Source organism: Panthera uncia, assembly GCF_023721935.1.
Source record: "Panthera uncia isolate 11264 chromosome B2 unlocalized genomic scaffold, Puncia_PCG_1.0 HiC_scaffold_24, whole genome shotgun sequence".
NCBI classification, from domain to species: Eukaryota; Metazoa; Chordata; class Mammalia; order Carnivora; family Felidae; genus Panthera; species Panthera uncia.
Window position 1 is genome coordinate 84,112,855 of NW_026057580.1, and position 25,962 is coordinate 84,138,816.

The 25,962-nt window shown below is 37.7% G+C and overlaps 1 protein-coding gene across 3 annotated transcripts in view; it reads right to left on the reverse strand.

Moving 5' to 3' along the window:
• PTPRK (protein tyrosine phosphatase receptor type K) overlaps positions 1-25,962 on the reverse strand; it is a 425,704-nt gene that overhangs the window by 67,338 nt on the left and 332,404 nt on the right. The window lies entirely within an intron of this gene.

Sequence of the window (25,962 nt, forward strand, 5' to 3'; positions counted from 1 at the left end):
AGCCTAATTTCTCACCAATTTCTTTACATCTTCTTGCCTGAACATCCCATTAACTTTCATGTCTACATACCTTTGCTTATGTTGTTCCCTATGTCTCTGATCCTTTCAAACAGCTGAACTCAAGTGTCATTTTGTATGGAATTCTGTTTTATGTCTGGGTACATTGTATCACAGTTATTAGCTCATCTGTCAGTGTTCTTACTACTCCTAACTCCTTTAAAGCATGAGCTACATCTTACTCATTTTTATTTTCTCAATGTGCTAGAGATCAGGTGTGCAACAAAATTTTGTTAATTATTCTTGTACACTTCAAAAGTGAGGACATTTTTATTTGACATGTTTTTTTTTTTATCCAAAAGCATGATTACTTTTATTAATTTCAAAGCAGAAATGTGGAGTAAGCAGTTAGAAATTCTTCAAACTAAAATATTTTGAGTCTGGCCCAGAAAGTCTACCTAAAACTACAGGTTGTCTTGAGAAGGTGCTCTAATCAAATGAACAATTAGAAAGATCCTCTGTGGGGTGCCTGGGTGATACAGTCAGTTAAATGTCCAACTCTTGATTTTGGCTGAGGTCATGATACCAGGGTGGAGAGAATGAGCCCCGTGTCATGCTCCCTGCGAACACGGAGCCTGCTTAGGATTCTCTCTCCCCCTCTCTCTGCCACTCCCCTGCTCTCTCTCTCTCTTCCAAAAAAAAAAATCCTTCATAATAACTCATAGAGAGTTCAGTGATTTGAACAATGTATATGATATTTTGTTCAGTAAAGAAAACAGTTTCTTTTTTTGTTTTTATATGATGTTTTGATGGTTTCTGATTTCAGGTTAGGATATTAAATAGACTCCACACTGACATTGTCATAACCCTGTTCTCCAGTTCTACCACTGTCCTAATACTTCAGTGAGCTAAGAATTCAGATTCAAAGTTAGGTTGGAATTGTGCTGGAGTACTTGTGTGCAGTTGGCCAACTGAAAGTCAAATGTTTTACCTTTCCAGCTCTTCAAAATACTTGAGAGCATCATGTCTCAGATGTGCTGGAGATGGGAGGTTGAGAGAGAAAAGAGGACAGAGATGACAGTATCTATGCTCTTAAATCCATCACCGCCTTACATTAGGATCCCAGAAGCAGAGCCTGAGACAAGGATTCAGACGCACATGATTTGAGGGAGTCTGCTCAGGAGAAAGGAGAGAGGGAGGCAGGGTAGGAGGGACAGGACTGAAGTAAGAATGTGGTCTTGGCTGGAGCCTAACCTCCGCCTGATCCCTTGGGGGAGCTGTAAAGCATGAACTGCTCTGGACTTGACCTCATCTTGAGATGAAGGCTTTGTACCCCCATGTCAGTTGGCTGTAAGCAGACAGGGTTGGGAGATGGCCACATGAAGCCCTGGGCAAAGCAAATGACTTTTTAGCCATAAGTGATTCTGAAGAAGAGGGAGGGGCTGTGAGCCATTAGCAGCTAACACCCACAGAAACTGAGGAATGGGTCTAGAAGCCTGGTAAAAGAAATCCGGCCAAAGCACTAAAAATAACTAAAGGCATAAGGCAGCACCACCTCTGAATGACAGCATCATTAGCTCTTTAAAAAGAGTATGAAGCAGCCATAAAAGAGCCATTTTGAAAGCCACACATCCTAAGATTTCGAACATAACCAGCACTGTTTCTAGCTCAACCAGAGTTGTTCACATGTACCGCTATATCCAGACATTATGTGGATAAGGTACTTGAAACCCCACTCTTCCATTAGCTGTCATGTGGGACATGGATGTTTCTTCGTTCCTGTTTCTAGCTGCGCATCTTGACAACTGCTTCCTTGGCTTCTTTTAGTCTTACCAAAGCCTTCATAAGTGTGACTCAAACTGAAAAAGGACAGTTTCTTCATTTCTACAGAATAGTCCTGTGGGACTGATCAGATAGCAGCTGGATTATTCTCTCAAAAGCAGCTCCTTCTCTGCACAAAGCATGTGCATGTCGGTTTGCTTTTTATTTCCCTATGTCAGAAATCAAATTCAAGAAGAATTTCAGGCTGACACGAAAAGAATTCTTCTCACGAGTCACAAGTGTCATTTGCTACAGGTTGCACTAAACTTTTCACATACAAACAGTTGCGATCATCGGAGTGTTGCTTGGGTGAGTCACAGCATTCGTTTCCTCCCTCCAACAAATATTTACCCAGACACTCAATCCAAAGAAATGCACTAAAAGATACAGTGGATAAAATGATGAAATAAAATGAAACTTCCAGTTTGGAAGAGACAGTACCACATCAGTGAAGCTTTTAATAGCAGGAGAAATTTAGGAAAAAAATATTTTAAAATCCTCTGCAGAAGCCCAACATAGGAAAAACGAGAGGGCAGACACAGGAGCTAAAGCAGTGATAAGGAACCTCACCTTCTTACTTCTTCTTGTGACACATCCTTAAAAACCTGCTGTCTAACTGGATTTACATTTAGGAAACCTAGATGCTGACTGGTGATCTGGCTATGGTCACACTACTAGTTTGAAGAACCTGGGTCTTCTGATTCTAAGCCTTGTAGATTTTATTTTCACATCACAGATCACAACATGGTTCCTGCCCTCTTTCACTTTGCATCTCGTCTGTAAAGAAAATAAGTGTACAAAATAATACATGTGTGATATTAATGCTTTATAAATACTACAGAGTAAATGCCGCCAATTCAGGAGAGGGGGAGGTGTGAGGTTGAACTCCCCGGAAACGTTCTCAAGAGAAACTGAAGTGATTTCAGTCTCTGTATGTCCTGAATGTTCTATGTAAGAACAGATTATGGCAACTGCCTTTTACTTGCAGGTGGGATGGGTGGGGAGAAGCTCACGAGAAAAAGCTGAGTAACCAACACTTCAAATCCATTTTTTAAATTACCTGTTCTCCTGTCCCCCCAATAACCTATTCCCCAAATATTTCTGTAATCAAATGGAGTTTGGCCTTCTTTTCTCTTCCTTCATCTATATTTGTAACTTTCAACTTGTAGATTTTGAACTAAGATAGCTTAAGAAATGTAGGAATTTAAGATGGCAAAGACAAATGGTTCTTCCCTCTACTTTTGGCCAGTTCTCGTAACCTGTCTGAATCGGCATCCTCACTCTTGTGCCTGGCCTTTTTCTGTACCCTCACCCAATGTCAGGACCCACAGGTGCGACAAGTTACCAACCGTACTGGTCTCGGGCTCTCCTAGACCAGAGTCTAATAGCAGTCACAAGAACAAGGATGCCTTGTGGAAGGCAGGCACTATTTGAACAGTTCAAGTATTTCTGGTTCATTGCACCTGCTGTGATCTCTCAATATCTTGCCTGATCGTGACCTGTGACCTGTCCCTAATTTCTAGCTTCTGCATAAAGCAGACTATGGAGGCTTCTGGCTGCTGCCTCTTGTCTCTAGACTACTTTTAAGTTCTGCTTCCGGACTTAATCTTCCTTTCAGGGCAAGGCTGGTTGGCTTCTGCCCCACCCTACCCTCTGCTTCTGGATTCTGTGCTGTGCTTGTCAGCCTCTTTGTGGTTTTCCTCCTTCTGGCTTCTGGCTCTGTGTGAAGGGTCATGCTGCGTCCCACAAGCTTCCCCAATCATCTAATTCAGATCGGTTAACAGGAAATTTGCTGTTTTGCTGAAGGTTTGTAAAGGCCACAGCTCTGATAGCTTCATCAAGTCATAATTCCAGGATTATAATCCAAGAAATTCTTGACCAAACATATGGGGCATAGTGTCTGACTTGCCTATAAACTGATTGTAACCAGATAAAAAAAAAAAATCAAGGAAACATCAAACCAGAACAATTAAACTCCCAGGGTGACAACATTCACCTCTTTAAAGGGACAAATAGATGCAATAATTCAGGTTTCCAGGGACAGAAATGTTCTGTTCATCTATACATTAAAAAAAAATTTAATGTTTATTTATTTTTGAGAGAGAGACGGAGCATGAGCAGGGGAGGGGCAGAGGAAGGGAGAGAGAGAGAGAGAGACAGAGAGACAGAGTGTGAGCAGGGGAGGGGCAGAAAGAGAGGGAGACACAGAATCCTAAGCAGGCTCCAGGCTCCGAGCTGTTAGCACAGAGCCCGATGCAGGGCTTGAACCCATGAACCTCGAGATCATGGCGTGAGCCAAAGTCGGACGCTTAACTGACTGAGCCACCCAGGCACCCCTATACTTAAAAAAAAATTAATCCATGAAGAAAGGAGTTGGTAGTATCTGTGATGGTGGTTTGGTTACCGAGAGGACACGAGCAGCTGTGACGTTCATTGTGTGAAGAGCAAAAGCACACTGAAGAGAGTCTTGCCTGGACCTGGCACCAGATCTTATTTCCCTGGAGGATAAGTATTTTTTTTAAAAAGATTAGCTTTGATAACCCCTAGGTATACCTGAATTAGTTCTGAGCTATGTGATCTTCCCAGGGAAAAGGCAGTGGAGTTTCTATGTCTGAATCACTGATGGAGATGTGGGTGAAGACAATATGGGCTCTTGGGAAGTGAAGGAGGCGGTATGTGTGGAGAACTGGGAAAAAGAATGAGCACATTTTTAGTTTTGCTAAATTGTTTCCAGTTGTTCATGCTCCCCAAGGAGCAGCTTGGACAAGCACTACTGATTTTGGTACCAGAGGGTAGCACTTGGGGCCTGGCACAGACACCGGAGCTATGCTCTTAATTTCCAAGTGGATTTTGCTGGGGAACATCTGGAGATGCTCAAGTATAATGGATAAATTGCAGTAGAAGGTAGCAGTTGTTGAAGTCAGATTTAGAGCATGAAAATCCAGCTGACAAATCTCTTTCCAAGGAGTTTAGTATTGTGTTCAAACTTCATGAGATCATAGCTATCTTCACAATTTTCACCTTGCCAGATTTGAGGATTTTAGAACAGCGTATGTCTGCTAAGATAACTTTTTATTTTACTGACACACAGATGTAGAAGATAAACGGCGATTTCACATTTAATGAAAGATTATGTATTATAAGGTAAAACAGGTGGGTAAAGGTCAATTTCACAAGTCAGGAAAAGTTTTGCATACAATATTGGGTCTGACTATAAGAATCTGAATGCCTCAGGTATCACACATCTTTATATAAAAATAAATGCTCCTTTACCCTTAGGACCAGCTCCTTGAATGGCCAGTCCTCCAGGACCAGCTATAATCTGGTCAATAACTGTATGGACAGGGTAACTCAACCATTGTTAACATTATGTTATCCATATTATGATTTTTATGTAAAGGGCAGTACATCTTTAAAAATCGCCAGAAAGAACTATATGCACAGTTAAAGCAACTGAAGTCTACATGGACCTTATTATAGAGAAAGGTGGGTAAGGCAGCTCTGTCTACCTCTTTCTATTTTCAGAAATAATCTAACAACATGATAGAAAAGCTATAACCTATATTCAAATTGATAACTAATTTGTGATCAGCAGTATTTCAGCCAAAGTGCTTAGTACAAGCTTCCCTTTGATAGAGGGTAAGAATCATTAAGATCTTCATCAAAGAAATATATTTGTATGTTTAAGTGCTTTTATTTGCATGTTTAACAAACAAGTTGTATTCATTGACACATCCATTTGTTCATGCAGTCAGAACAAAAATATTAAATATCCAGAGTATTGTAAAGTAAGTGAGTTGGTATAGAGATTGATATAAACAAGGGGGGGGGGCGTGCCTGGCTGGCTTAGTCAGAAGAGCATGTGACTATTGATCTCAGGGTCGTGAGTTCGAGCCCTATGTGGGGTGTACAGATTACTTAAATAAAACTTAAAACAAGTGAAAAACAGGAGTTTTGAGTTTTATGAAACCTGTAGTCTCCACAGATTTTAAAATAGGCCGTCAACAATGTTTTACCATTTTTAAATGTTAACAGTTTTAACATTTAAAACTGTTAAAGTTTTAGATTTTATAATTCCTCTTTGGAGAATGAAACAGTTGTGTCAGATGCTATTTTTGTTTTGTTTTTAATTTGAACAGAAAGGCCTGGGAAATTAGAAGATAAGCAAGATTTGCTGACAGAGACTTGAGCTGAAGTATTTATAAGTCTTTAATAAATACTTGTGGATTAATGGAGGCAAATGTTTACAACAAAATGGTATACACTGAAAACTTGGTCACAGAGGCCACGTCTGGGGCACCTGGGTGGCTTGATTTTAGCTCTGGTCATGATCTCATGGTTGTGAGATCGAGCCCGTGTTGGGCTCTCTGGAGGTGAAGACTGCTTGGGATTCTCTCCCTCCCTCTCTTTCTGCCCCTACCCTGCTCTGCTCTCTCTCGCTTTCAAAATAAATAAACTTTTTTTTGGTAAAGAATGCCATTATCTGAAGGAATATCATGTTTCAAAGCTGTGTGAGCTACATGAGAAAGACCCATCAGCAGAGAGAAAGGTGCAAGTGGGAAAGACACAAAGATTTTGAAATGATTTAATGTTCTTTGTGTTGTTTAGAGAAAACTCAGGGACTTCTTGTTTTCTGCTGCATAAAAAGCTTCTCTCTCACTCAAAGGACATCACCTATTAAAGACAATTAAATTCTTGGGGCGACTGGGAGGCTCGGTCAGTTAAGCATCCAAATTCGGCTCAGGTGTGTGTGAGTTCGAGTTTTTCCCCCCTCCCCTCCCCAAGGCATTGGGCTCTGCACTGACAGTGTGGAGCCTGCTTGGGATTCTCTGTCTCTGTCTCTGTCTCTCTCTCCCCCCTCTCACTCATGCTCTCTCTCTCTCAAAATAAATAAATAATAATAAAAACTAGTTATATTCTTTTTATGAAACATTACCAAATCCTTCAGTGAGTGATTTCTGCCAGTAACAATCTGGACACATGATGGCAATATGGTAATGACAGAGTACAAGGAGACCCAGATTTTCACTTTATAATTTGCCACTCGAAGATATACTTATTAAAACATATCATGCCCAAGTGTGGCATGTCTGGGTTCTATTTTAGGGACTTAAAATATTCTGAGATTCTGTGCTCATGAAAGCTGCTCAGCAAGATTTTTCTTGGAGGAACCAAACAGAGACAAATGCCAAAAATAAGCACTGGTGTGCAAGGTTAAGTTCTAGGACAGCGGTTCTTGGTAGGGCAGATAGTGATCTCTGGAGGCATCTAGAAAATATGTAGGGAGATTTTGGTCTTCCAATGATTAGAACTGAGACTCTATTGTATTTAAGGTGGGGAGAGGGAGGCAAGGCAGTCTGCATTAATAGTTGTTGCATTCTGAGGGGCGCCTGGGTGGCTCAGTCGGTTGAGCACTTGACTTCGGCTGAGGTCATGATCTCACAGCTTGTGGTTCGAGCCCTGCGTCGGGCTCTGTGCTGACAGCTCAGAGCCTGGAGCCTGCTTCAGATTTTGTGTCTCTCTCTCTCTCTGCCCCTCCTCTGCTTGCGCTCTTTCTTTCTCTCAAAAATAAATAAACATAAAAAATAGTTTGTTGCATTCTTGAGAGTCTGAGATAGCAGAACATTCCTTGTATCTTCTTATGTAGTCGTATCCAATCTTTTAGGTAATGAGGTACACTGTACTTGAAGTCATTTCTGTTATCTCTTTTTTATATTAAGGTAAGAAGATTTATTAATTACTTTAAATTGTGTATATTTGTGCACTGAATGGATTTTGTTTCATGTGAGTGAAGGTCTTACAAAATAGTTATATGTGGGGACTGGTAGGATTGGGGAACCTCTGTTCCACAAACATGCCTCAAAATATGAACTAAAAGAGGCACAGACAACCGGGGCAAAAGGAGAAAGGATCCAACAAAACTACTGAGTTGTATAAGATCAAAATTCTGTGGTGGTCTCATCCTATTGCTGGGAGTAGTGACATCTGGGAGATCTTTCAAGACAAACACTTAACCTTTCGGAAAACCAAACGGTAAGATGGCTGTTTGCAACATAATTATATAGGGAGGACTAACTTTCTAGGTAAGAAATGATTCCAAAAAAAAAAAAATTTAAGAGAAGTGATAGTTATTATCCATAAACAAAACAGATAAGTTTTGTCAATGGAAAATGGCAAGACAAAGAAAGAACGTAGAAAAGTAGGGAGGAGGGGAGTGTGTAAAGGTCAGTAGACATACCTTCCTCATCTTAGCATTCTCGAGACTGTTTATATGTCACGAGCACCACATGGCAAGTATGTAATAAAATGGTGAAAAGAATATGGGAAATAAAGAATTAACAAAATGGCAAAACCCAGATATATCCTCAAATCTATAGAGGATCCCTGAGAAGGACTACCAATCATCCCTGATTTTTTTTTTTTTTTTGAAAACAAAAGTAAATGACTCAATTTCTTTCAGTCTCCTTCATAACTCATTCTTTTATTTTTGCTTGGGAGTCTTGTTTCCCCTGCCACTGCCTTCTCCCACCCTTTTATTCTGGATGAATCAGATTTCTCCACCTTCACTTGGTAAGCAGCAGTCCTGTATATTTGATCACTAGACCTACGTGTCTCTCACTGATAGATCCTCTTTGAGAGGAACTAGAGACATATACTAAATCCTTTAAGTCATTCCAGATGAAGACTGAATTAATTTGCATCTCAGGGGAAACTTGAAACTGGAATCTCCTACCCTGAGGTCCCTCCACTTCCTGCAGAAAAGTTAATTTAGGTCATTTTCTGAGCAACTGTTCTTGTGAATGCATCCAAATAAAAGCACGGTGCAAATGTGAGGCAAGTCAGTCCTCCGAGAGGGTTACCCAATTGAGACTCCAGTATTCTCAGAGCCTCCTGAAACATTTGCCTCTCAAGGTTTAAGAATGTGTATCTTAAAACAATAGTTAGAAAATCCGATTGAGGTTTTCTTATTCATATGACACTTAAATTTTAGGCAGTCTAACATAATCAGGGTTTTACTCCATATTTATGTCAGTGGAGTCTTTATTTCAATAAAGAAAAATAAATGAAGACCAGGCAGATATGTTTAAAGTAACTACACAAATCATTTTAGCATCCTTTTTGTCAACAAATATCTAGCGATGATGACAACAGATGGTGCAAAGGAGATGAACACATCACTGGGTTCTTGGTCAATTCTAAAACTGAATTCCTCTAAAAGTAAAACAGAAGTGGTCCACAGTTCAGCAATGTACAGGATTCTATTTTCTCTGCAATATATTACTTTAGAAGGCTGTATGTATTGTGGTGAGCTCTTTCTTAAGATTTTTACAGTTGAGAGTAAAACTAAAATTTTTGCTTCACAAAAAATTTCCATGTGGTTTTAACACTGATTTCCAAAACCATATGTTCTTTATCAACAAACAGGATATATAGCTTAGATGGCTCACATCAATGTTTCACAGACAGTAATATATTGAACACTGAAAAAAGACTTCTATCAAAACATCTGGTAAACAGAAGTCAAACTGAACTTAAGTGGCAATGTGAATATTTTTCTAACTTTTTTTTTTCAACATGGCTATATCTCTTAGGAGAGATGTAACTATTTTTTTTTTCCAGGAGAAATTTACAATACTAATGTACTTTTATGTATTTTTTATGAGTGTTGTGGCATTCATCTTACTGTCATGCTGCAAAGTGTTGTGGGAATTTTTCAATTAGCCACTTAAAAAAAAAAAGTTCTCTGAGCACTGTATTTAAAAATAATCTCCACATTTGCCTCTGGCTTTCTTAATGAATCCCAACTTATTCCTCTGGCTACTCATGCTTTCTTCCATTTTGGTTGTTTTTTGATACATTTTGTTTTGTTTTTTAAGAATAAAAAGTACAGTTTTCATAACCTCGAGGAATGCTGCCCTACACAATGTGGGAAAGTCTAAAGAATTCTGAAATCAGAGACTGTCGGTGATTACTAAAAGCTTATCACAAACCAAAATGATTTAGAATCTGTAACAGCTCAGGAAATGTGACAGAACCAGTATGCACTTAAAGATATTCCAAACCAAACTAAAGTACTTCCAGGCTTTCCCTAAGCATCAGACTTAAATAAGAGCTTGGAATGTTTGATAAATCTTTTTCATTCATCAACTTGGAACAAAATGTTACCTATGAATGTAGTAACAAAATGTTACTACATTCAAGGGATTGTCTCTTCATTCTTTATGGGACAGTTTTAAAATACATACATACATACATACACACATACACACATAATGATATCATTTTGCAATCATTTAAGAATAAAACATAATAAAATGTTAACCATATTTACCCGTTAGATAAGCCAAATCTTAAAAGACTGCTGTCAATTAGTAGTGATAAGGGTATGTAGAAGCATGCATTCTACTGTATTGCTTGAAATGTAAATTTACATAATTCTTTTTGACTATAATTTGGCTGTAATTATCTTAAAAGTTATATATAGCATATGACTTAGAAACATAGCTTGTTGAAATTTATCTTATAAAAAAGAATGTAGAGATCTTGGCCAAGGATATTTCTTCCATTACTGTATGCAACAGAAAGAAACATGAACAATCTTATACGTCTACCAAAAGAGGAAGGATTAAACCCACATTTACACAAGGGAATATCTATGTTTTCTAACTTGAAAATATGTTCAAGGCATTTTAAGTTCAAAAAATGGAAGCCTTTATCTACTATTTTAGGATGATAGCAATTTTATAAATCTGTATATATTTTTTATCTATTGATATAGAAATATATTTACCTCTATGATCATAAGTCTGAAAAAGAGCCCACATTAGGTAAACATATAAAATTTTTACAACACATTAGATTAGTGATTTGTTTTATAATATCGGAACCAAAAAGCCTATATAATTTTTAGACAAGAATATATCTGCTTAATGGAGGTTATTAAAACATTCTAAATTATAGAAGATCTGTAATGTAGAACATAAATATCCTACTAAAATAAAAAGAGAAGCATCCTCTTTCCAAGAACAGATCTTGACAGAGTTGAGGAATCTCAATGAGGAGGATGGTTGATGATTGAGCACAGATGTGGCCACTGACTATCTTTGCCCCAAACTACTCTGCATAGTAAATGTATTCAGGTGTCCTGCTCTCCAGCCCACAACTGTCTTCCTTGGAGTTCAGTATCTGGCTTAGAGCCTGACAGAGGGTGAACACACAATAAATAGTTCTGAATGAATGACCGCATTTCCAATGTTTAGCAGCTGGTGAAACTGTTAGGTATAGGGAGTTAAGCAATGGACAAAGATGTATTTAAGGGACTACTGGTTCATCATGCTGATATGAAATATAAATAAAAAAAAATGACACACCAACAAAGTAGTTGTTACCATTATCACTTCTGAAAAAGTGATGTGGCAGGAAAGCCTACAGGGGCTGAATTATATGAGGTGATGTCTTAATTACATGTTCTCTAGGACCTTTAATTTTCTTTCTTCCTTATCTCTGTACAAAAATTCTCTTATTCTGGTCCTTAGCACACTGTTAGACCACCAACGATGGAATATCTGTTTACTTTAAACTGTCTCCCCTAGTGGCTACATTTGTCAGAAAGATAATAACTGGCAATACAAAGCAGCTTTTTATTTTTTTATTTTTTTAATTTGTATTCTTTTCAGTATATGAAGTTTATTGTCAAATTGGTTTCCATACTACACCCAGTGCTCATCCCAAAAGGTGCCCTCCTCAATACCCATCACCCACCCTGCCCTCCCTCCCACCCCCCATCAACCCTCAGTTTGTTCTCAGTTTTTAAGAGTCTCTTATGCTTTGGCTCTCTCCCACTCTAACCTCCTTTTTTTTTCCCTTCCCCTCCCCCATGGGTTTCTGTTAAGTTTCTCAGGATCCACCTAAGAGTGAAAACATATGGTATCTGTCTTTCTCTGTATGGTTTATTTCACTTAGCATAACACTCTCCAGTTCCATCCACATTGCTACAAAGGGCCATATTTCATTCTTTCTCATTGCCACGTAGTACTCCATTGTGTATATAAACCACAATTTATCCATTCATCAGTTGATGGACATTTAGGCTTTTTCCACAATTTGGCTATTGTTGAGAGTGCTGCTATAAACATTGGGGTACAAGTGCCCCTATGCATCAGCACTCCTGTATCCCTTGGGTAAATTCCTAGCAGTAGTATTGCTGGGTCATAAGATAGATCTATTTTTAATTTTTTGAGGAACATCCACACTGTTTTCCAGAGTGGCTGCACCAGTTTTCATTCCCACCAACAGTGCAAGAGGGTTCCCGTTTCTCCACATCTTTGCCAGCATCTATAGTCTCCTGATTTGTTCATTTTAGCCACTCTGACTGGTGTGAGATGGTATCTCACTGTGGTTTTGATTTGTATTTCCCTGATGAGGAGCGAAGTTGAGCATCTTTTCATGTACCTGGATGTCTTCTTTAGAGAAGTGTCTATTCATGTTTTCTGCCCATTTCTTCACTGGGTTATTTGTTTTTCGGATGTGGACTTTGGTGAGCTCTTTATAGATTTTGGATACTAGCCTTTGTCCGATATGTCATTTGCAAATATCTTTTCCCATTCCGTTGGTTGCCTTTTAGTTTTGTTGGTTGTTTCCTTTGCTGTGCAGAAGCTTTTTATCTTCATGGGGTCCCAATAGTTCATTTTTGCTTTTAATTCCCTTGCCTTTGGGGATGTGTCAAGTAAGAAATTGCTGCGGCTGAGGTCAGAGAGGTCTTTTCCTGCTTTCTCCTCTAGGGTTTTGATGGTTTCCTGTCTCACATTCAGGTCCTTTATCCATTTTGAGTTTATTTTTGTGAATGGTGTGAGAAAGTGGTCTAGTTTCAGTCTTCTGCATGTTGCTGTCCAGTTCTCCCAGCACCATTTGTTAAAGAGACTGTCTTTTTTCCATTGGATGTTCTTTCCTGCTTTGTCAAAGATGAGTTGGCCATACATTTGTGGGTCTAGTTCTGGGGTTTCTATTCTATCCCATTGGTCTATGTGTCTGTTTTTGTGCCAATACCATGCTGTCTTGATGATTACAGCTTTGTAGTAGAGGCTAAAGTCTGGGATTGTGATGCCTCCTGTAAAGCAGCTTTTTATAAAGGAGTCAGACTCGGGATGATGGTTATCAAAGTGAGCAAAGGCAAGTTTTACCAGTCCAGTGAAACCCTCCCTCAAAAGCAGAGCCCAGTTGGATTTTCATCTGGGAAATAATAGCAGCAGGTAAACCAAGCAAGCAGGAGGTATATAAGTATTGGTGGTTTCCTCAAAAGCAAAGACTGAGATTTTTAGAGGCACAGATGCAAAGCCAGGTGTAGTAAATAAGAGCAGCCAGTAATTAGAACATCGTCTTTCTGAATTTGTGGCGTGGAAGGCACACATGCACACACAAACAGCTATCAGAAGAGTAGCATTGTTTTAAAAGGACTGTCTGCATTTATTTAAGGGTCAGCGATAGTCATGGGGTGCCTGGGTGGCTCAGTCAGTTAGCATCCGACTTCGGCTCAGGTCATGATCTTGGGGTCTGTGAGTTCAAGCCCCACATCAGGCTCTGTGCTGATAGGTCAGAGCCCGGAGCCTGTTTCAGATTCTGTGTTTCCCTCCCACCAGCTCCTCCCCTGCTCACACTCTGTCTCTCTCTCAAAATAAAGAAAGATTTAAAAAAAAAAAAAAGGTCAGCGATAGTCAAACCATGAACTACTACCAGGGATAGGTAACAGGTGGGGACTATCACTATCACCACCACCATCATATTTATAAATGAATCAGTTTCTCCAGTTCCTTAAAGAATAAAGTAGAAATGACAACCTCTGCCACTAAATTCAGCAGAAGCTCTTGAATAAAGAGGAAAACAATGTAAGAAGTAAACAAGATTCCAAATTTTGAAGCTCACTCAAGATCTTTGTCCAAACAGGAAGGGATAAATCTATAACTATTTAGATGTTTGGGTGATAACCATTCACTGTCTTTAAAATGAAAAAAAAAAAAATCAAACTATATATGTCCTCAAGTATGCGACTTTTTTATATCTCATTTTCACAAAACCTGAGAAATTTTTATTTTTAAAAGAAATTAGAATTTTTCCATGGTCTTTATAAGGATAATAGGGACTTCATAATTTACTTGAGAAAACTGATCACACACACAAATACTAATCTAAAAGTTTAACACATAAATTAAAAAAATATGTCATTTACTATCTTTCCCTCCTATCAATCACGTAGTGGTCACTGCTTATTCAAGAAAGATCCAATTAACTTTCTACTCTAATGCCATTTATTAAATCAGAGAGATAATCTTTGAAGTAATCCACATTTCATTAAAAGCTGAATAGAATGCATAATATCAGACACTAAACTGTAGGGGATAAAGGATACTTTGTCTACTATGGAGCAAAAATCATAAACCAATGCTCTAGAACACATTTGCAGAGTGTTATTATAAGGGCAAAGTGGATTTTAATCTTTTTTCCCTACAATAGGATAAAAATATAGAAAAAAAGAGAGGCAGAGCTCTTGTTACCATAACATTGCAATAAAGCTAACATAATCCTTTCCATGTGGGGATTCACTCTTAAAGACCTGTTTTTAATTGCTAAGAATAAAAACACTTTTAAGTTTTCTATAATCTAGCATTTGCCTTCTTCAAAATCTGAAGATTAAAAGAGGGACTCTGTACTGCCACTATATAAAGATACTAATAACATCAACATATTATATATATCATATATATGATGATATATATATATATATATATATATATGCACTTGTGTGTGGAATTATGTCTCTGTCTTTCCAAACAACACACGTGTTTATAGAAAGCCTGTACCTTCAACACTGCTTGGAAAACTCCTCACCTGCGTATGTTTCATTGTTCATAAATTTTGCTTTCCACATAATTCAGCTACATTTCTACCATAATGAGGATCCCCTTTCCTTCATTTTCTAATCACATATTCCTTAATTTCTTCTGAGACCTTGCTGGCAGAGACTTTAACGTTCATATTTCTACCAACCATCTGTTAAAGGCAATCTAGGCTTTTTTGTTTCATGATTGTTAAAATTCCTCCAGGCCTCTGCCCACTGCCCAATTCCAAAGTCACTTCCAAATTTTTAGCTTTGTTACTGCATAACCCCATTTACAGGTGCTGAAATCTGCAAAAGTTATGCTGAAGCAGATTATCGCAAATTTGCGGGTTAAAGCAAAGCAAAATCATTGTTTTACATTTGTAGAGGTCAGAAGTCCTCCATGAGGCTTGTAGGACTAAAATTAAAGTGCTTGGCAGGACTGTGTTCCACCTGGAGGCTCAAGGGAGAAAATGGTTTCTTTTCCATCTTCCTGAGGCCACTTGCATTCCTTGGCTCATGGCCCCCTTCTCTTTCCACACCACACATCACCCCAACCCTTGCTTCTGTCCTCACATATCTTCTCTTAAGTTTGACCCTCCCACCTCCCGTTTATAAGACCTCTTGTGATAACACTGAGTCTAGCTGGATAATCCAGACTAATTTCCCCATCTCAAGATCCTTAATGAAATACATCTGCAAAATTTCTTTTGGCATAACATATTTACAGGCTCTGGAGATTAGAACATGGTCATCTTCAGGGAGGCCATTATTCAGCAACAGAACTCCAAGAATTACTATGATTACAAATCACTTATCTGCTTAATACAATATGATTCTCTGACAATGATAACAGGCTCAGTTTTGATTGATGGCTTGAAAAAAGGGATCCTGGGGAGAGATAATCCTATCAGCAGATATTCTGCCATCCTTGCTCTGTCAGATGTTGTTTCTGACCCTTTCTCATAAATGTCTCTGAAATGTCATGTGGGTAATAAGGTTATTTCATTTTCCTTAGTGACTGAAGCAATATTCCTAGAATTAAAGGCAATAATTTAGACTTTGCTGTTGGTATTATGTGAGTGAAACTCTAAATTACAAAATTCCCCCTGATAAATAGCATCCTTAGTTTGATGCTATTGGTATACACTACCAAATAAAAATCACTGAATTATTCTTAATCACATTAGAGAAATGATTACTATAATGGCCTCTGGTAATCTTATTGCCTTGGATGACATGAAGATGGGGTTTAAACATATATTAGTATTTAAACTGGTGATTCTAGGCAGGCAGAGTCCAGGAATAAATGTGGTATATTGAAAAAAAAGTACATAGAATTGGTTTCTGTTCCTACACTCTCAACAATCCATTCCACCTGGAAGATCAAATCATACATGAAATCAGTTTTCTCATCCATAAAATGAGGGCATGAATCAGATCATGGATTCCATTACTTTTGAGTGTAGAATCATTTTGTAAAACAAATACAGAAAGGAATATACTTATTAATATAAGTTTATAAGTTCAAATTTACTTACCAATACCATTTCCGTTACTTATAAAACCAATCAGTAGAACTGTAAGAACCATTCAGTATTAAATTTGGAATCAGGCTTTTAAGTGGTAGCTGCAATATTTTAGGAACCTATTTATTTTAATGTTCTTTTGGTTGCACATTATCAGTATATGCATTTGCAAATGACACTATCATTTTAGTAACTCATTTTGCAATTTCAAGGTATACTTAAAAACAGAGGCAGAGAAGAAGTTTTATTTTTATACCTCTTCAAAAATAAAGAAACTTAATGGCAAACCATAAGAGGAGATAATACATAATATTCTGTATATAGTAGATTCATGTATAGAGGGTTGTTTTTTTCAGTTTTATAAGTAGTTTATTGCAAAAGTAGAGTAAATGCTGTTGAAATCCCTAAAATGATTGCAAAATAAACTAGGAATATCTTTGTCATATATAACTGCTAAAAAACAAGAAAATAATGAATATAATAAATAAAGTTCAATTGGCTTCTTAAGACAGAGATTAGAATTTACCACTTGCCAGAAATTTCCTATCAGTTACCTTTGCTGTTTTTGGAAACTCCTCACTTGTATAATACACATACTTATATCATATATACAATTTATATTGTATTTTTTCTAGTCTTTAACTTTTCTTAGGCCTTTATATGTGTCATGAATAAGCCTTCAAAGCCAGGGACTTCTATATCACGTGCTTCCTCTATTTACAGTAATGAAAATACTTTCTACCCAGTAAGGGGGAGGGTAAAAATTTACTTTTACACCTGTTCTCCTTATGAAAAAACGTAAACATTTATATAAGAAATAATGAAAATAGTAACTCAGTCAAAACTTTCCTTTCTATATTTTGTTCATTTTAAGAGTATAGTCTAGTTTATATTACTTTGTTAAAAAATTTTTTTAAGTTTATTTATTTACTCTGAGAAAGAGAGAGAGCATAACCAGGAGAGGAGCACAGAGAAGGAGAGGGAGAATCCCAAGCAGGCTTCGCACTGTCAGTACAGAGCCAGAAATGAGACTTGATCTCATGAACTGTGAAATCATGACCTGAGCCGAAGTTAAGAGTCAGATGCTTAATGGACTGAGCCACCCAAGTGCCCCAAACACTTACAGTTATTTCTAAATTATGCAAAAAAAAATGTAGTAGCAAAAAGAAAACTCATATAGCTTTAGGGCATTAAAAGGTAGATCAATTCTGGAAAACATTCATTCATTTATTCATTTGTTCATCCGTTCCAAAGGGATTGACTGCATTTATATTAAATATCAGATACAGATATAACAAATATAAACAGACTATCACCTCTACCCTTGTAAATCCGACAGCCCATGCAGATGATTCTTCATTCTAAGAAATTTCTGAATAATAAACAATTTGGGACAATTTCATTAGATTTGTAATCCATTATAGAAATATTACATCTTTATTCAACTGTAGTTTTTCAAAAACAAAAGAATATCTTTGTTTCCCAAACAGGTTGAAAAATCTATTAGCTATTAGTTTTTTAGTAACCATCTCTATATTAAAAAAAAAAAAAGAATTTACAATGATAAATCCTTCAACAAAGCACCAGGAAATACTGGTGCCTAAAGGAGGTTAGTTCCAAGCCATGAACCACTGATTTAAGCTTTATTAAAACTGTACTTGTTCCCAGCTTGTTTTCACTTAAGATATGCTTTCATTTCCCTTAGGCTGTAGTCTATTACTCTATTGCTAATATATTTTTCTGTAATGTCCTCCCTTCTGTGTTAAAAAAAAGAAATGAAACCCCAAATCATATTAATTTTTGAAAACTAATACACAGATCTCATAGGTGGGAAGAATGATGTGCACTTGTTCCCGTGCAGGAGAAAGGAGTTTGAGAGCCAGCAAGGGCACTTAGCCATTCAGACAAAAAACAACAAAGTTGTTCTCAAAGATTACGATTTTTCAGAAGCATTGGCAGCTTTTTGGAAGCTTAATCTTAGGGACCAAGAAAAGCTACATCCCTGCCCAGAGTTTCTTAATGGCCAGATTAAACTACCAGAGTTGACCTCAGTTTCTATCAGCTTAAAAAAGTGGCATAAAAGAATCTGAAATCTCTTCCTGATGCTTTACCATTTCCTCTAGTATGTAGCTGGTAAAACATAAAGCATATCAGCACAACTTAAGAAATTAAAGTTAGGAATTTTAGACCCTGAAGCCCAATTAAAGATATTTTTTTCTTTAGACCTCACCCCTGCTTTCAATCCACCTCAGTTGTGAGCTCTATAAGAGGTTAAGCACAGGAATGCGCTTTAAGAGTGGAGAGTGTGCTGTACTCAAGTTCAAATTCATCTGTGGTAAATAGGTAGGAATAAAATCAGTCAAATAGCTTCTATACATGTGGCTCAACCAACTAGAGCTTCTATGGTTTTAGTGCAACTTCTAGGCAGACTAAGTGTTCTTTTTCTTCTCATGTTTGTTATTTTGAATGTCTGATCACTTCAAAAGGCACTTTTATCCATCTGTACACTCAGAGAAAAGGGCACAAAGGAAGATTTGACAAAAGCAGCATGAGGCAAAATTAAGGTTACGAAAATGCTTTAAAAAAGCCTACTGTTTATCCAGTAATTAGAGAATAGACACCAAAAGAAGGAAGAACAAAGTAAATAAAAATGTTACCAGTGTTCGTATGTTCTTTCATATACTTTGAATAAAATCTTCCAGGCACACCTACTGTTTTGTGACAACTGAATTTTTTTCTTTTCTTTTCTTTTTTTTTTTTTTTTTAAAGCAAGATATCATACTTTCTTTTTAAAATTTATTTTTGAGAGAAAGAGAGAGCACACAAGCCAGGGAGGGGCAGAGAGAGAGGAAGACAGAGGATCTGAAGGGGGTCTCTGCTCTGACAGTAGAGGACCCGATGCGGGGCTTGAACTCACAAACCGAGAGATCATAAACTGAGCCAGAGGCAGACGCTTAACCAACTAAGCCACCCAGGCATCCCTGAAATTTTCTTAATAATGGAATGCATGTTTAAAATGCCTGCTAGCAATGAAGTCAAGATATTTCTGAGAGGTCAGAGAAGGATGTGTATCATCATTGTTTAACATAGGTAATATTCTGAGTTAATAATCCTCTGATTTAAACCATTCCCTGGACATGGATAAATAAAATGAAGAATTAAACCCACCTTACAGGCATCTTTAGTCAACTTTAGTTTTATCAAAAGAATGAACAAACTGATATTAAGTAAGTGGATGAATGCAAATATGCATGCCTTAGCTTTTGGAATTCCCTCTTCTCCGTAGCTTCTGGGAAACTGTCTGGGTTCCTCCTTTCTAGCTCTCTTGGACAGCCAGTAAGGATGTGCTCCTCGTATTCTAGACTGACACCTAAAAGGAATTGTCTATTTTTTAAAACCCCATTGGTGATGATTAGGTCCTATGGATTTTAAGTGCTTGGTTGCAATCATTCTAATGAAATAATTGGTCCTTTACATAACACATTGGATCCAAACCACTATTTTTAAAGACATTATTCCCAACGGAAAAATAAAAGTCAAATATCAGCTCAGTTAATGATCTCACAGGTTTGTGAGTTCCAGCTCTGTGTCTGACAGCTCTGTCCTGTCAGCTCAGAGCTCTGTGCTGACAGCTTGGAGTCTGGAGCCTGCTTCAGATTCTGTGTCTCCCTCTCTCTCTCTGCTCCCTACCCAAATTGTGCTCTCTTTCTCTCTCTCAAAAATAAACATTAAAAAAAAAAAAACTAACATCAGCCCAGACACTATCTGCTGCAGGGAACAGATACTCACTAGTAGTGGTTTTCATAAGGACTTATTTTTTTCAAACATAATTATCTGGAGTTAAGGAGTTCTAGCAATGGGTAATTCGAAAGCTCAGAGTTGTTTGGAGTTAGAGTTGGCTTTTTTTTTTTTTCCTTGACTTTCCCTTCTTTTTAACCAATTTGGCTCTCAATTTTCTAAATATCACAACTTCACAAAACAATGCCCCAAGATAAGAAAGATGGGTTGAAGATCGTTCTCGCCATCTCTTTTTATAAATCAGGAAGGAACCAATTTCTTAGAATACCTGACAGAAGACCTATCCTTAGATCTCCCTGGCCCAAACCGGGTTACATACACAGCCCTACAGCAATCACTGCCCAGGTACACGGGATTTGTTTAGATCAGTGGTTCTCAAAGTGTGGTCCCTGGAGCAACAGCATCAGCAGTAAGCTTGTTAGAAATGCACATTCTGGGGCGCCTGGGTGGCGCAGTCGGTTAAGCGTCCGACTTCAGCCAGGTCACGATCTCGCGGTCCGTGAGTTCGAGCCCCGCGTCAGGCTCTGGGCTGATGGCTCGGAGCCTGGAGCCTGTTTCCGATTCTGTGTCTCCCTCTCTCTCTGCCCCTCCCCCGTTCATGCTCTGTCTCTCTCTGTATCAAAAATAAATAAAAAAACGTTGAAAAAAAATTAAAAAAAAAAAAAAAAAAAAAAGAAATGCACATTCTGAGGCCCCTAGCCAGGCCCGCTGATGTAGAAACTCTGGAGTTCAGGCTCAGCAATCTCCTCAATACGTCCTCCAGATGATTCTGGCTAAAGCTGAAGCTGAAGGACTGCTGATTTAGACCAATCTGATTCATTCCCTCTGTCTGAGCTCCCCTTTCTTGAGTGGCTAAGGACATATTCTCCTCACGGTCTTTGCACGTTTCCCTCTCTTGCATGTTCTCCCTCGTGTCCTTTACCTTAGCAGGGAGCTTTCCTCTGATAACCGTATGTGAAATAGTAAGGCTTAGACACGTGCCCCAGCATTCTCTGCTCCCACCCCCCCCCCCCCCCCCCGCCAATGCTTCATCTCTCTCCAAAGAAGGTATCACCATCTGAAATATCACATATTTATTCGTGTCTGGTCTGTTTCCTCTACTGGACTTAATTTCCACGGAAGTAAGGTCTTTGTTCTATTTATTTCACTGCTCTATCCCGAGGGCCCAGACACTGTGTGGCAAATTATAGGCATTAAATAAATATTTGCTAAATGAATGATTAGAATATTGATTTCCAAATGAAATTGGAAGAAGTCAAAGAATGGCTAATGGGCAGACAAACAACAGTCTGCCAAAGCAAACTTTACAAACGCAGATTTGGAATAAAATCCATTCATGACTTGGGAATTTGAGTGTTTCTCATAATATAAAATATAGCCTTATTTTATTAACTTTAAGGAAACCCTCCTTTTTACCTTATATGCTATGTTCAAATAAATTTACATATATAACACATTTTTCTGTTCTACCAAATTTGATAGCATTTATCATTGGAAATGTCACTTTTTGGGGAAAATAAATAGATTTGAACAACACAGAAACTTCCATTGATATTGAATTTTAAAGTTTGTTTATTTATTTGTTTATTTAGAGAGAGTGAGTGGTGGGGGGGCAGAGAGAGAAGAGGGAGATAGAGAATCCCAAGCAGGCTCCATAGTCAGTGCAAAGCCTGACTGGGGGCTAGAACTAATGAACTGTGAGATCACAACCTGAGCCGAAATCAAGATTCAGATGCTTAACCAACTGAGCCACTGAGGCACCCCCAAATTGAATTTTAAATAACCAGTTTCTTTCAAAAATCCAGAAATTCGGATGAGGGAGAAATTGGACACAACCAAAACAATTTGAAAATGTAAGGTCCTTATATAAACAGTTCAATTTATTAGTCTTATTCTAGGGAAATATTCAATATTTGGGTTTCTTATCAACAAATGCTTTACATTAAGAATAATTTTATGTAAATGAATAAATACATGATTCCACAAATGATTATTTATATATTGAGAAAATTACAAATGACATAATATACCAGATATTATTGAACAAGAGAAAATAAAAATTCAATTGAAATGCATTGCCTGTTAGTTTAATATGGATAAAGCCTATTTCCAGAGAAGTACTTCTTGAAAGTTCTTTGAGTAAATTTTGTTACAGTTTATATATTTATATAAATTGGCGCGTTTAAATCTCATTAAGGTAATTTCCTTAAAAAAGTTATAAAAATTATTTATGGCAACAAAGCACAAGGTCTTAGCTACTAATTTACAAATAATTGTGTGCACATGTGTATATGTGCGTGTCTATGGGTTGAGAGCACTGTAGTAAGTTATATGTAAGAAGACAGAGAGCAAACCAAGCGTAAACAACCTAAAACATTTTCCTTTCAATGGAGGTTAGAGAGACTTGTGTCTAAGCACTGCTCATGCAGGCTGCACAGCGCTCCCGCCTCACATGCAAGGGATATTCCAGGGTTGCCCCCTTTTCCTTGATGTGCCACAAAAACCCTTCCTGAAACTGACTCTCCTTTGCTTTTCTTTTTCTTTTAATGCTTAGTCATTTACGAGAGGGGGAGAGGGGACAGAATGAGCGGAGGAGGGGCAGAAAGAGAAGGGGGGACAGAGGATACAAAGAGGGCCCTGCGCTGCCAGTAGAGACAGCGGGGTTCAAACTCACGAACTCATGACCTGAGCCAATGTCTGACCCTTAACGGACTGAGCCACCCAGGTGCCCCTCCCTTCGCTTTACACAGATACGGCTGGTTCAACTCCTTTTCATGTTTATAACAATTCTAGTTTGGGATCTGCTATTTTATAGATGGAATAACTTCCATGTTTTCCAGTGTAATTTAAATCCGCTCCTCCACTCCACGCCAGCTGCCTAACTTCTCGGTGACTTCCTATCTACACACGAGTCAGAGGGCAGCACGCTGATCTTCCAGAACACCTCTTCTCTTGTCTCATAACATGTATTCACATCACTATTCAGTTTAGACATTATAACCTTGATTATTTACTTTGTACGTTTTTTATAAATAATCAGGCCAATGTCTGTATCCTCTTTCTGTGTGGGCTGCCATGAGGTATGAGTTCCAAGAAGGCAGGAGACAATCTGTTACACTGGAAATTTTTTACAACAATTCTCACATGTCAAAAAACTTTCAAAATCTTCATGCTATTGTATCTTAGTACGTATGCTAATTATTCGTGGCTTTTAAATTCTCTCATATTCCCACAAGAATTTTTGGTGCCCTAAGCACAGTACACACTTTATTGTTTAAAGTAGGCTCCACCCCCAATCTGGGGCCTGAACTCACAACCCTGAGATCAAGGGTTGTATGCTCTACCGACTGAACCAGCCAGGTGCCCCTACACATGTTTTAAGTATATAGTTTAATTGGTTTTTATCTGTGCATTAACTATGAAATATCACACAATTCCTTGCCGAGAAGTTTCCTTCATTCCTCTTTTCAGTCAGTATGGTGTTACCATTTTGACTAGTAAGTCTGTCTTCAACATGTTCTGACAGAAACTTGTTTATTTTCATATCAAAAAATTTGTTCCAAAGCTAAACATACTTGTAAGGTGTTAGTTCATATAATGCAGTCAGACAATAGGTTGATTTCAAACCTAAAAAGTGTGGTTTTTCATTAGAGGAAAAATAAATGTTCAGAGAGGGAATTATATTAGATCTGGAGAGAAACATTAAATTAAAAAAAAAAAAAACTACTTTTTGCCAAGTCATCTCTATAATGAAAATTCTGTTTTGTTTTTACACATACTTCTTTCATAACTATGTAACACAAATTACAATAGTTCCCCCTTATCCACGGTTTTGATTTCCTGTGGTCAACCGTGGTCAAGAAACACGACTCACCTTCTGACAATAAGTCAGAAGGTCAGTAGTAGCCTAATATCATTCACCTCACTTCATCTCCTCGTGTAGGCTTTATCATTCCACATCATCCCAAGATTAAGAAGGGTGAGTACAGTATAATATTTTGAGAAAGAGAGAGAGGGGTCACATTCACATAACATATTATAGCATATTATAATTGCTCTATTTTGTTGTTTAATTATTCTACTTTATGTTGTTGCTGGTAATCTTACTGTGCCTAATTTATAATTAAACTTTATCATAAATACGCATTAATAGGAAAAATCACAGTGTATATATAGGGTTTGGTACTATCCATGGATTCAAGCATCCACTGGGGGTCTTGGAATGTACCCCCCACAGACAAGGGTGGACAATTTATGTCTTTCTGAATGAAGTAAGGTACAAAATATCATAATAATTATGATGGTGATAAAATAGCAATTTACTGGGGCGACTGGTGGCTCTGTTGGTTAAGTGTCCGACTTCAGCTCATGTCATGATGTCGTGGTTCAGCTCCTGAGTTCAAGCCCCGCACTGGGCTCTGTGCTGACAGCTCAGAGCCTGAAGCCTGCTTCTAATTCTGTGTCTCCCTTTCTCTCTGCCCCTCTCCCCCTCATGTTCTGTCTCTCTTTCAAAAATAAATAAATATAAAATTAAAAAAAAATTTTAGAGTTTTATTTATTTTTGAGAGAGAGACAGAGAGAGTGAGTGGGGGAGGGGCAGAGAGAGAGAGGGAGAGAGAGAGAATCCCAAGCAGGCTCTGCACTGTCAGCCTAGTGCCCGATGAGGGGCTCAAACTCACACACCGTGAGATCATGACCTGAGCTGAAACTAAGAGTCGGACTCTTAATCTACTGAGCCACCCAGGTGCCCCCACCCTTTTTTTAAATTTTTTTAAGTTTTATTTATTTTTGAGAGAAAGAGAGTGAGTGCAGGAGGGACAGAGAGAGAAGGAGACAGAATCCAAGCAAACATAAAAAATTTTTTAAATAGCAGTTGACTCTTATGTAATAGTCACCATTATTCAAGGCACTAGTCAAGCATTTCATATATATAAGCTATTTTAATCCTCACAGTAATAGTTAGAGGAAGGTACTGTAATATTCTCATTTTGGTGATGAGGGGTAAGTAATATGCCCAACACTAAGGAATAGTAAGGGGCAGAAGTCAGGATTTGAACCCAGATGGTCCAAGGCCAGAGTCTTTTTTCACTTACTCATTAAGCCACACTGTCACCTTGAGGTTCAGAAGTATGGCAGGGATAGATTATAGACAAAGCAGAAACTACCAGAAATGGACTCTTTCTTACTATCTCTTAGTATCTGGCAAATATTCTATGCCACATGATTAAGTACAATTTCCATAATCTCACCTCTCTTACAGTCTAAATATCGTATGGTATTTGTTATTACAATTTTATATGTATTGAGAGAGGGACAAAATGGCATTTAAATACCACTTAAATAAATGCAAATAATCCAGTAACCAAATAAGAAAATTTAAAATTTTAGAATCATTTATAGCTTCCTTTTCTCAGTTATAGAAGCATAGAATGACCACATTGAAAGACCTTCTTGGAGGCTGATGCCAGACCATTTTTTATTTCTGGCTTTATTTTAAATCTGGAAAAGCATAGGCGATATAGGTCCAAATGCCTCCTGCCATTATCTTTTAAAAGTTTCAACTCTAATTCTTGATCTATAAGCTAAGCTTTTAAAATGAAATAAATGCCTCTCTATTATATGTAGCTGTATGTATTTTCTCTTCTCCTTCATTAAGGATTTCCTAATTTTTAAAAATATTATGAGGAATGTTAGTATTTGAACTGGAAAAAGGTATATATTTTTTTCTCTTCTCTGAAGCTTTTTTATTACTTCTCATGAGTCAGGGGAAAAGGCTTTCTTTATTGCTTTTACAAATCATGAGTAAAACACGAATGCTTAATTGAGCAGATTGATGATTAAATGGAGAAAAATGATGAAAGGAAAAGATGCCAGCACAAACAGAATATGGCCATTCATTTCAATCCCAAATGAATCAACTATTGCTCATGAATGTCAGTTTAATAC